This window comes from Pleurodeles waltl, chromosome 11 (genome assembly GCF_031143425.1).
Source record: "Pleurodeles waltl isolate 20211129_DDA chromosome 11, aPleWal1.hap1.20221129, whole genome shotgun sequence".
NCBI classification, from domain to species: domain Eukaryota; kingdom Metazoa; phylum Chordata; class Amphibia; order Caudata; family Salamandridae; genus Pleurodeles; species Pleurodeles waltl.
In genome coordinates this window covers 69,163,460-69,176,430 of record NC_090450.1, presented here as the reverse complement: position 1 = coordinate 69,176,430, position 12,971 = coordinate 69,163,460, and positions in this window count along the sequence as shown.

Here is a 12,971-nt window from a genome sequence, read left to right as displayed (position 1 = left end):
AATAGAAAACAGTAACAACCCATCTGAAGGACTCAGACAATTCTCTCTGGAGAATGATACGCCACTTGACTGGCTGAAACGAACCAAACCGAACCCACCGATACAAGGGAAGACTCACCTGGCATGCAGCAACAGAGACAAGGCAGAAGTCCTGGCTGACACCCTGGAGAAATCCTTCAAGCCCAACCAGGCCTGCAAATTGACAGTAGAAGTAGAGCAAGAAATCACCAAGCAATACCTGAAGTATTCTCCAGAACCAGAAGCTGCAACCATAGAGGAATGATCAAGTGATGAAATACGAAGCCTGATAAAGAAGCTGAAAAATGGCAAAGCCCCAGGAAAAGACGGAATAACCAACCAAGCCATCAAGATACTCCCAAATGCAGCAGTTGATCACCTTGCTGAAATCTTCAGCGCATGTCTCCAGCACCAGCATTTCCCTAGAGCCTGGAAAGAAGCAGGAGTCATTGTGTTCCCTAAGACTGGGAAGCCACTAAGAGATCCTGCAAACTACCGCCCTATAAGTCTGCTATCTGGCCTATCAAAGCTTTTCGAAAGAACACTGTACAACTCACCAACTTCTCAGAGTTGTGGACATTACTAGCCATGGATTTGACATCAATAAATCAACTAGGGGAGTCTTCCTGGACAGGGCCAGAGCTTTCGACCAAGTATGGCACAGGGGAATAATCGTCAAGCTTATTAAGATGAAGTTTCCCAGCTATCTGGTAAATCTGCTGACAAGCTGCCTGGAAGAACGCAGCTTCCACATTGCAATGTGAGGAATGCTCAACTGTATGCCCTATTCTGGCGGAGTGCCTCAGGGGTCAATCTTTGGACCGTTCCTCTTTTTAATATATTTACAATTGATATTCCCAAGGACTTCAAGAAAACAGACCTCGCTTGCTACGCCAATGATGTTGCAGTCATCTCCCACTCTTTCAGCGACAAGGAAGTGGCAAAGAACCTTGAAATCTCGTTCAGCAAAATCTCTGGATGGTACAGCGACTGGCGGATGAACCTCAACACAAGCAAAACCACAGCTACATTGTACACCAGAAAGCCGAGAAAAAAAGAACCGCAGATCCGATTCAAAGGAGAGGAGATAAACTGGGAAAGCAGCAGCTCATACATAGGGGTGACACTTGACTCCAAACTTAGCTGGAGAAACCACATTGAAAAGACATGCCAGAAAGCAACAACCAAACTGTCTGGATTGTACCCGCTTCTGAAAACTAAATCAATGCCTATGCGGAGCAAAGTGTGCTCAATAAATGCAATTATTTGGCCCACAATGCCAAATGCTTCACCCGTGTGGAGTGGTTGCAAGCAGGAGTATCGGAAGCCTCTGCAGACATTACAGAACAAGGCCTTACAGATAGCTACAGGTGCTCCTTGCTTTGCAAGAACAGCAGACCTCTACAGAGATTTGGGTGTTGAGATGTTGGACGCAAACTCAACGTGAAATTCTACAAAGGATTGGATAAAAAAAAAAAACACTGATCAAGAAACTTGCTGACGTTTCTGCAAACCCTTTTGACCACTATCCTTAGCCCATCACAGCACTGACCATGTGAACCAACTTCAACTGTGACAAAGAGTCACAGATCAATAAGCAAACAAAATAGCGACTTTACAAGCTCAAAATGTATATGGAGTAATGAGGCTACCGCCTCGGTATCCAAAGCGCACCGCTGTCAGAAGAAAACTGACAGCCAGAGAAGAGAAACTGCATATGGGCACATCACAGACTTGCACACTGGCATGTGAGGATACATGAATGGACCTATCAGCAGTGTATGAATTCTAGAACATGTGTATAGAAACATGTCTGGATTCTGACTTTCCATCTTCAAGATCAGAGAGAAATCCCCACTTAATCATGGGCCAACGGATCTTTGATGTTGACGGAGATTAAGCAGGAGCTGTACATCAGATTAAATTGTCATCGCAATCCATCTTTATTAAAATCACCATATAAATTCATCAGTCAATAGTTTTTCAATAATCAAAATAAGTAATCTGGGAGTGTACAAAGCAGTTTTTCTTTTTGCTAACCAAAGATTTATATCTGAGCCACTGTAGGCATAAAACAGGCACTGGTTGCACAACTTTCAAAAAAAGGAAATGACTTACTCAGTTGTTGAATTGGGTGAAAGACTATGAGACCATATTATCTCCCATACTATCAGAATTACAGATTAGTGTGTGGACAGGGCCAAGTGGATGCTATCTTCAAGATAACGATTAAAACGTTCCATTTGACTATTATATAGAAAGTCCCATAAGGCAGTGGTAACATGACCTATGCCATGCACCGTAAAAACACGTTTATTTCAAGTGATATCAACTGATCACCATTATCGATAACTCGTGGTTCTGGACAACTAACCTTGCTAAAAACTTCCATTAAAAAGTAAATAACAACAGAAGTGTTGACATTCTCAACAAATATTACTTCAGGCCTTTAAGCAGTAATCAATAACTACCAAGACAAATCTCATAAAGCCTTCCACTGTATTGAGGCCAATTTTCAGCAGGGAATTCTGAAGCCATTCAACAGGGTGCATAGGCTGGTATTACACTTGGAACGTTTATCACAACTCAGACACACTTCACAGACACTCGCGAAAATGCTCTGCTTCAGAATCCATGCACGATAAACAAAAATGTGATTTAATTCTTGTTTTCCAATGCAGACATTCACATGTTGTCACAATGGCGAGCCTTGGAGGCATACAGTTATCCTTATAGAAAACCAAACCATTTCCGACACTCAGTTACCCGGAACCATGGTGATGGGGTTGTAAAAGAGACTGGAAGGTTTTGATGGAAGGCTAGTTCTCATTGACAAATGTTCTTCCCAGCTCAAAAATCTTATCCTTGGAGTATTCTTCTTTCCACAGTTCCTCAGTCAATTGAGGTTCACTCAATCTTAAGTCACTTGAAACCACATCCACCTCTCCTTCATCATCCTCATTCTTCTGTTCCCTTTTATCCACACATTGTAAGTGAGATAAACAAAATGCAGTACAATTCATCTTACCAGGTACACACCTACTTCAAAACTAAATTCCCATAATTTGGAACATAACCTTGAATCAGTGCAGTAGCACAGAGGTTCTTAAGATGTGGTCCGTGGACCCCTGTCCGCAAAGCGTGCACTGGTGGTCTGTGAACCATTCATAAGCACTTCATTTTTAATTATTGCTCCATCAGCTCAGTTACTGTACTATCTGAGGCATGCTTAGAAAGAGGGGAGTGGCTCTGTTGTCAAATAAAATTACATTTCAGACAATTATTTTTTGTTTTAGAAAAACTACATGGTTGCACAATTAAGAGATCTAACTAGTCTATGTTTGCAATGTTTAGTTAATAATAATTACAGCCTCTCATTTATTTAGTGATGTAGTTTGGTAAAAAAATATCCTCCTCTTTGTAAAGCAGAGACAATAATCAAGTCTGCATGTTAATGGTGCTTCCAAATCCAGACATGGCTAACTAGGGGCTTTAGTTTTGCCAGATTTCTACATGTTCATTTTAAATCTTCCGCTGGGCAGGCTCGCCTGTTACTAGGCTCTGCCAGGGAAGAGTGAGTCAAGGCCTGTGAGCACACCTCCATTCTTCTAAATTCATTTACGGAAAGAAAGGTCTTCACCAATGTGGTAGTAATGAGCCAGTTTATTACTTTTTTTTGACGTCACATACTTTAACTCAAATATGTTTAACTTAAGAATGTTATTTTTAAATACACTGCTTCGATTATGGACTCTTCAGGCTATACAGACTTATTTATTTATTCAAATGAAATTACTGATGGTTAAAAAAGCTTATAAACTTATCTTCCTAAAAATAATTTGGAAAAAAAACTGGCACAGCAATCAAGATAGTTCAGTTACTTAAAACACTTTAACCTTCTAAGGCAAGCAAGACATAGCCAGGAATCGCCCACAAAACAGGCCTACTCTGTCTCTACTTTCAGAGTTATTAAATGCTACATCGTTAATTTGGAAAATGTAAGGTCTGTCAGGTACAGCACATACAAACTGCTGAAGCATTGCATGAAGTGCTATGGTGGTACTTATCACAAAATTGATATTGCTTTTATGTGTAGTCAAGGACTTCAGACATCCTGCCATGACCATTGCATGGCAAGTACTGTCCTCAGTGGCCTGACCAGGGGATGAGTGGAGCCCTGATTCTGGAAGTGTCAAGGCCACTAGCCCCTTGCAACTCATACCAGTTCTCCTCATGGTATGCCTGGTCAATATCATGGTATCATCATGGTATCTGAATCTGTGCCAAACTGGGAATGCAGCCTATGTGATCTCCTTTCTGAAGGCCCAAGTGGAGGCAGCAGCATACCAACAGAGGTCAGGTGCGAACTCGCACAAGGGCAAATGGTTGCTGACTCTGAGTCAGAGGCTACAATAATTACCCCATCTTCCAGTGTCACTGGAGTCAGAGTTTTTGGAACCGGTTTGGTTCTCGCCACCGGGTGTGGAGTCGGAGCCGAATCCACCCCCGATAGACTCAGAGTCCGACGGCACCTGCTAGCGATATTCTGGGTGTAGGGCTGCTCGGCTCCGTTGGCCTTGAAGGCACACCAGAGGGAGCCAACAAGGATCCATAGATTTAGAGCATGAGCTTGTGGAACTCTTTGATGTGTTTTGGCGTGCGGACAGCATTGGAAACTTAGGTTGAGGTGGAACAAATTGCAGGATAGGCTCCCGACACCAACAGACTTTGGAAGTGATACAAGGAAGTTTTTCAATGTTTGGATATGAAAAGCTCCATCTCAGATGTCCTTCGGGTTCCTCAACGTACAATCGAGGTAGAACTTACAAGGTTTAAAACATGTCATTTTGAGTGGTAACTCTGCCCGTGCACACATTTGTTTTACTGTTCAGGAGGTAAAGGGAGTCTCAAACAAACAAGACTGTTTTCAGGTTCCCCATCTGGTGGTGCGGAAAGAAAGGAACTGACAGTGCACAGGATTGCTGCCTACATAGGTTCCACATGTCCTTTCCGGAGCAGTACAGCATCAATGCGGGCCTGTACGGCACCATGTCCAAGTGTAGAAGTAATGCTGAAAGATTTCTGAATCCAGTCTGACACCTGGGGAATATTCAAAAGTTGAGGAATCTTCAGCTAAGAAGTCTCTATCAGAACTATTGCTTGTCTTCTTTTATTTCCACTGACCCTCTGCTCTTTTCATTTTGTTGCAGGGCCTGCCCAAAAATCCAAATGGTGCCCTTTGTCTAGGAGCCCACTTGCATCTTGTTAATGCACAAATTTGGATGGTTGATATCATAGCCCAGAATCCATCATAGGTTTACTGCATACCTGTGGTTGAACTTAGCCTTCACAAGAGATTAATGGACAAGTGTGAAGACAGTGTGCTTGGGTGTGAGTTCCAGAGCTGCACTTTGTACAGTCTTGCCTTCTTTTTCCTGCTGTGCTTGCTGACCAGCCCCACCCTACTACACGGTCATAGTAGCATTGTGCAGGACATTGAAAAGAACACTTGAGACAAAGATCTGCTCTCACATGCATGGCAGCATATACCTGCAAGCAAATAAAAGCTTTTACAAAACTTACTGATATGCGGGATAAGGATTAGAACAAGTCGAGGACCACATTGGATGCATATTTTAAAACAAAGATTAACTCAGATTATGAGAGTCATTTTGAGATGAGTATAGCCGTAGGAGGGTGTTAGAAATGGGGTTTGTGGTTGGCAGTCAGGTTACCCTCTGTCCAAGCAAGAACCCTCACTCTAGTCAGGGTAAGTCACACACAGTCCAAAATCAGCCTGTGCCCACCTTCTGGTAGCTTGGCACGAGCAGTCAGGCTTAACTTAGAAGGCAATGTGTAAAGTATTTGTGCAATAAATCATACAATAACACAATATAGCACCACAAAAATACACCACACAGTGTTTAGAAAAATATATAATATTTATCAGGATAATTGTAGGTCAAAACGAATAGAGATGCAATGTGAAATTGTAGAGATATCACTGGAAAGTGATATAAAGTGTCTTAAGTCTTTAAAAAGCAAACAAAGTCTCTTTCAAGCACAAAGTACCTGGTTTGGAGTGGAAAATCTCCGCAAAGGGCCGCAGAAGAAGAGATACGTGGAAAAATGGTGTGTGCGTCGATTTCTCCCCAGCACACACGGACTTGTGTCGTTATTTTTCACGCGGGGAATTCGGGCGTCGTTTTCTGGCGCGCGGACAGTCTCTTTCTGTGGGTCGCGGGATTACTAGATGTCCCGGGGTCTGTGCGTGGATTCTCCTGCTTGTTTTCCTGCTGCGCGTCGTTCCGCGGGGCTGTGCGTCGAAGTTTCGCCTCACAGCAGGTGTCGCGTCGATTTCCCCTCTGGAAGTTGGGCGGCGTTGTCCTTGCGAGGCCGTGCGTCGAAGTTCTGGTCGTCTCGAAGGCATCGCGTTGATCAGCGTCAGTGTGCAGCGTTTTTCTCGCCGCAGAGCAAGCTGTGCGTCGAAATTATCGACGTACAAAGAGTCCAAATGAAAAAGAGAAGTCTTTTTGGTCCTGAGACTTCAGGGAACAGGAGGCAAGAGCTATCCAAGCCCTTGGAGAGCACTTTTGCAGCCAGACAAGAGTTCAGCAAGGCAGCAGGCCAACAGCAAGGTAGCAGTCCTTTGTAGAAAGCAGTCAGGTGAGTCCTTTGAGCAGCCAGGCAGTTCTTCTTGGCAGGATGCAGCTTCTGGTTCAGGTTTCTTCTCTAGCAAGTGTCTGATGAGGTCGGGCAGAGGCCCTGTTTTATACCCAAAGGTGCCTTTGAAGTGGGGGAGACTTCAAAGAGTGGCTAAGAAGTGCACCAGGTCCCCTTTCAGTTCAATCCTGTCTGCCAGGGTCCCAGTAGGGGGTGTGGCAGTCCTTTGTGTGAGAGCAGGCCCTCCACCCTCCCAGCCCAGGAAGACCCATTCAAAATGCAGATGTATGCAAGTGAGGCTGAGTACCCTGTGTTTGGGGTGTGTCTGAGTGAATGCACAAGGAGCTGTCAACCAAGCACAGCCAGACGTGGATTGTAAGGCACAGGAAGACCTAAGTGCAAAGAAATGCTCACTTTCTAAAAGTGGCATTTCTAGAATACTAATATCAAATCCAACTTCACCAGTCAGCAGGACTTGGTATTACCATTCTGGCCATACTAAATATGACCTTCCTACTCCTTTCAGATCAGCAGCTACCACTTCAATACTGTATGAGGGCAGCCCCAATGTTAGCCTATGAAGGGAGCAGGCCTCACAGTAGTGCAAAAACGAATTTAGGAGTTTTACACTACCAGGACCCATAAACTACACAGGTACATGTCCTGCCTTTTACCCACACAGCACCCTGCTCTAGGTGTTACCTAGGGCACACATTCTATGGTGACTTACATGTGGAGAAAGGGGAGGTTTAGGCTTGGCAAGTACTTTTAAATGCCAAGTCGAGGTGACAGTGAAACTGCACATACAGGCCTTGCAAATGCAGGCCTGGGACAAGGTAAAGGGGCTACTTAAGTGGGTGGCACAACCAGTGCTGCAGGCCCACTAGTAGCATTTAATCTACAGGCCCTAGGCACATATAGTGCACATTACTAGGGATTTATAAGTAAATTAAATAGTCCAATCCGGTATGATCCAAGGTTACCATGTTTAAAAGGGAGAGAGCATATGCACTTTAGCACTGTTTAGCAGTGGTAAAGTGTGCAGAGTCTAAAAGCCAGCAAAACAGAGTCCAAAAAGTGGAGGGAGGCAGGCAAAAAGTTAGGGGTGACCACCATAAGGCATGTCAGGTCTAACAGAGGGCAAATCATTAAACAACTTACATGCGCAGCTGCAACACCTCCACAGCAACTTAACAGATAACCAAAATGTGGACGTTGTGGTCCAAATTATGCAGAACCTAAGCGACTCAGTTTGCGAAACCATTGAATCTGTTTAGATAGTGACTTAGGGCCAGATGTACAAAAAAAGCCATTTTGCGATTTTTAGTGAATCACAATTAGAAAATCACAAAGTGGCATGAACAGTAGCTGGCTGCCCAGAAATTGTGACTTGGAAACGAGTCACGTAGCAAAATAAGAAATGGCAATTTGCCATTACCTATTCGGTCGCAAAAAGCGACCACTTCAATAAAGAGTTAGTCTGCTTCCTGGTTCAAGGAGATGACATCCTGAAACAGGAAGTTCATGATTCCAGTAGTCAGGAAGGGAGGCAGAGAGAGCTGCAGAGCACAGGCAGTGATCTGAGGACTCTAAACCCTGGTCACCCACCACCAGGAATGGCCAGCCACGAGCAGGGGAAGGAGGCAGGGTGGAGGAAGAAGAGTAAACTGAAGATCTTCGAGCAGGTACTGGAGATTCTGACTGAGGAGTGTTGCAACAACCTTGACCTCCTGTTCGACCGGGCCTCCATGTATGTTTCAGAAACACAGGAGCGCAAGATGTGGAAAAGGATGCAGCAGAAGATAAATGCTGTGGGTGTGGCATAGCGCTCTGTTGAAGAGATTCGAAAGAGGTGACATGGCCTCCGTTCCCACATAAAGCAAAAAGTTGCAACACGCCTGAGCGAGACCCATGCCACAGGATGCGAACCCTCTACTGTACCCCTATCCACGACACTTGAGAATTAATTTGTACGACCAATGAGAATGTGTCATTTTTAATTATATCTCCATTATCCAATTAGATGCACCTGAGGAAGACATTGTGAGCCCAACAGATGAGGGTGAAGAACAGGCACAGATGGAGCAGGAAGAAACAGTAGTGCTTGAGAGTCTGCCCACTACATCTCAAGGCCACTCCAGCAGTGTGTCCATCACCCCACAGCCACCGTCAGTAGAGTGTGAACATGCATTATAGCCATCCACTCCAACACTGCAGGCTGTCAGTTCCCCACATCAATGTCCGCTCTCCATGCCAATAGGTGCCACCGCACATCACAGATGTCTGGGTCTCAGGTGACTGCCGAACAACAGATTGTGTACGGTGGGGTTGAGGCATCGATGCTGCAGGTTCAGTACCTGCAGCACAAACAGATGAGAATGGTAAACTGCAAATTGCGGCAATACAACTGTTCATATTAGTGGGGTTCAGCACAGTGGCTAATCAGTTAGCAGAGAGCTAGGCCCACATGGACATGAAAATGGACCAACTTACAGGTACCCTAGAGAAACTCAGCACTGAAATGTTGGAGGACAGGAGCACCACTCAAAGGCGCAGGGAGACAAGCAGTGCTGTGCGCATGGATGCCATAACCAGGGCCACTGGGAGACTCGCACAGGCCACCACTACACTATCCAAGTGTACTGTGACGCTGCAGGTGGAGATGGGCCACTTCAGTGGGGATATCTTGGGGGCTTGGGCAGATAGCAGCTTCAGTGGAGATAATCCAAAACAGCACATATTGCTAGCGGTACGGGTGTAAAGGCTTGTGACTGAATTGCCCAGCGTCCGGAGCATTTCTGCCACAGATGCATATGTTCTGCGAAGCAGTATCAGTCGCACTCAGAAACCTCAACATGGAGGCACTTCACGTACTGGATGCTTTCCCGGAAAATAAATGAGGGGTCCCAATCAGGAACTGGATATATTTGCTTCCCTTCTGTTGTTGGTGCTTTAACTGACAAGGGGTCAGGCTACATGAATTATTGAGAATGACAGCTTGTCTGTCAACTGTTTGGTAACGCCAACCATTAATGGTAGCTTTACTTTGAGCAATGAATCAAGTGTGGTGGCGTTTATTTACAGTATTGTGGATTTGAGATTGTCTTACCTTGTGATGTAATGTGTAATAATGAGCTCCCTGCATCTTTTTCCATCCACGGGCTTGTTCTCTGACTGCTGAACAGGTGGACCAGGTTCCTCCCCCTCCAAATTAGATTTAGACATCTTAATGTGTCGACCTCTCCAGCAGGCAATATTGTGTAGGATGGCACACGTTGCTACAATCCTTCAAGCAGTTTCTGGTCTGTATTGCAGCCCCCCCCCACTATGGAGCCTGCAAAACCGAGATTTCAGAGGTCCGAATGTCCTCTATCACAGTCATGATGTGTTGAAGTGCAGTGTTGTAGCACCTTTCATTTTGAGTGGAGGGAGAAAGGTAGGGTGTGAGGATCCAGGGTCGTAGGGCAAACAGTGTCATCTGAAACACAAATATACATGTAAGTCAACATACATTTGTGAAGATTAGACACTTACATATCTGCATTTACATTATTTATCAGTATCTAATAAGTATCCGTCATCAAACTCCCCACCTTCCAATCATCTGCATATTCCACTGTGCCTGAACCTGTAGAAGTCATGGGTACTCCCTAGATATTGTGACTGATGTCAGTGATTATGTTGTGGGCATTGCAAATCATTTGTATATTAAGGAAATGTGTGTTTTTCAGTTTCCTAAAAGAGTATTCAAGGTGGGATCTGGGACATGGGCACATATGTCCCACCTATACACCCTATGATCTGGGGAAATTTTGCAGTCCAGTAAAATTGCAATTTGGTAATCTGCATTTCCTCGTCATTCTTGGGCATGCATGTGGTGGTTGATATAGAGAAGCATGGTATCGAGGAAAGAGCGGTAGAAACGTGAAAAAGCACTTTGCCACACCCCACCAGCACAGCTACCACATCCTGGTAACTGCCAGTGGCTTAAAGGTGCAACGAGCACAACACCTGAACATGGGAGGGGATGGAATTGGTGCACAGAGCACTGCTTTCTAGATGTGACTTTAAGAGGGCAATTAACTCCAAAATGACAGTGATACTTGAACTGTATTTGTCTTATATCTCTTACTCTGGTCAAAAATGGTGTGCCTGATTCAGAATATCCTCTCTTGTCACTGCTTCCTACTCTGCTGAGCAGCCATTATGTGCATCCTCCTTGCTATCACCTACAGGGCAGCCATTGTTGACAGCCGTGGTGCATTCTGGGCCAGCTTTTATCATTTGCACCCAGTTACCACCTGATTTGAGTTGGTGATGAATTGCATTTGCAAACAGGCCAAAGAGTGACTATGGCTACTTGCAATTCACCCATCCCATTTGTGAGTCACTATTAGCGGTTCCCTAATACGGATTCGCTATTTCCCTTTGCAAAAAATAGTGGCTCGCAATGAGGTCACATCTCTATTTGTGGTTTGCAAATTACTTTCGTACATGGTGTACAGTCATTTTTCCACTCGCAAACCAGTTTATGACTAATTTGTGAGTCGCTGTTCTTTTGCACATCTGGTCTTTAATGCTGGGACTTGCACAAACCTTTCCATACAGGAGTATCCAGAATGTAATTAACCTGGCGCACGTTGCTAACACACCAGAACTGCCTAATAATGAGTTGGACATAGTGGAACATATTGAAAACACCACACATTGAGAAAACACCAAAAGAGGGATCCAGAGACCGCAGTATGTGATAATGCTGACTGTGACAGGGTGCAAAATACCTCACACAAGGAAAGATATGCTCATCCTGTGACATGAAAATCACTTCATAGTTCATCAGGCGATCCTCATTCTGGCAGCGTAAGAAAAACTACAGGCTGTATCAGACAAAAATAATATCAGTTACAGTCAACGATTGAGCTGTGTGATCTCTTTGGAATGCACTGAGCAATGGTACAGTGAAGATAAATAGGTAATTCCTGATTTCACTGATGAGAAGAAACACATCATAAAAACTGTCTGAGCCACAAATGTAGAGTTAAGTTGACTGGTCTTGACCAAGATGCATTAATACACATAGGGGAGTCTAAGAAGAAAATTGATTATGAACAATCCAGCGACGTTCCCTAAATCGGATGAAATGAACACCAGGATGTAAGCATTAAGAGGTACCAGGATATACTCGTCTTGAGGTCTTGAAATTCTCCTGACATATATTTTTATGAGAGAGGTAATATATGGCACAGATAAGTTAAATGCAAACTTTTTCTGCCATTATGTGCTGTATGGGCACACTTTGCAGCTGCACAGCAGACACCTGATTCAGTTTGCCCTCAGTGTGCAAAACTCTGAAATTGAGGAGAGGATGGAGAACTATTGTCAATTTTTTTTAGGGTGGGGGTGTTCAGAGCCAAACTGAAAAAGCTGTAGATTGGTGTACTAATTCCGAGGCTTCCTGTTGTCCTGGGACCAAATCATGTTCTCAGGTAAAACGTGTCAGGCTCGAACAAAGAGCGATGGTACCAGTGAGAATAAGCTGTACTACTGAACGGAACGTTATCAGACCGCTACTGCATGCTAGTCCTGAGATGAAATACTTATGAGAGAGCGTAGCTATATTAACATGAAATGTTTATGAACTAATGTATAATAATGTCGCATAGAAATTGTATTGACATGTGTTGCTAAAACGTGCACTTGAAATGTGACCATGGGGAGTGGCCGCCAATATATACTAGGGCTAATGAAACTGACTAATAATGGCAAAATGTTTATTAAATCGTGCTTTTACATTAACGTTGAAAGGCTAAATGTATTAGATTCTTGCTAATAGAGCAGTAGGCCTTAGTTAGCATGAGCGAGGCCTAGCTGCCTGACTCTCATATTGAATGTATTTTTCTAACGTGCAGTGTGCTGACTTGCTAAAGGACATGAACTCTTGTTTTTTTCCAAAAGTTAGAAGCTGAATGTAACTGTAGTAGATCCGTTCTCATGAAATTCACCCTGCCTATAGTAAAATTTTTAGCTAAATGCAACAGTGTAGATTAACAAGGTCGCCTAAACCGGTACGGACAATGGAGCCACTGACCGAAGATGTGCAAAGGACCACAAGACGATTAAATCATACCGGACACACCACCCTCTAAAGACGTCAATCATAAGCACCAATAAAATACGTGGGAACTGTTGTGGGGTGACAAATTTGATGACTTAATGTGTTTTTAATTGGTTATAGATAGTGGGGTGCAACCCCTTGTCCAATTAGATTTTAGGGGAATGTACAACGAAAA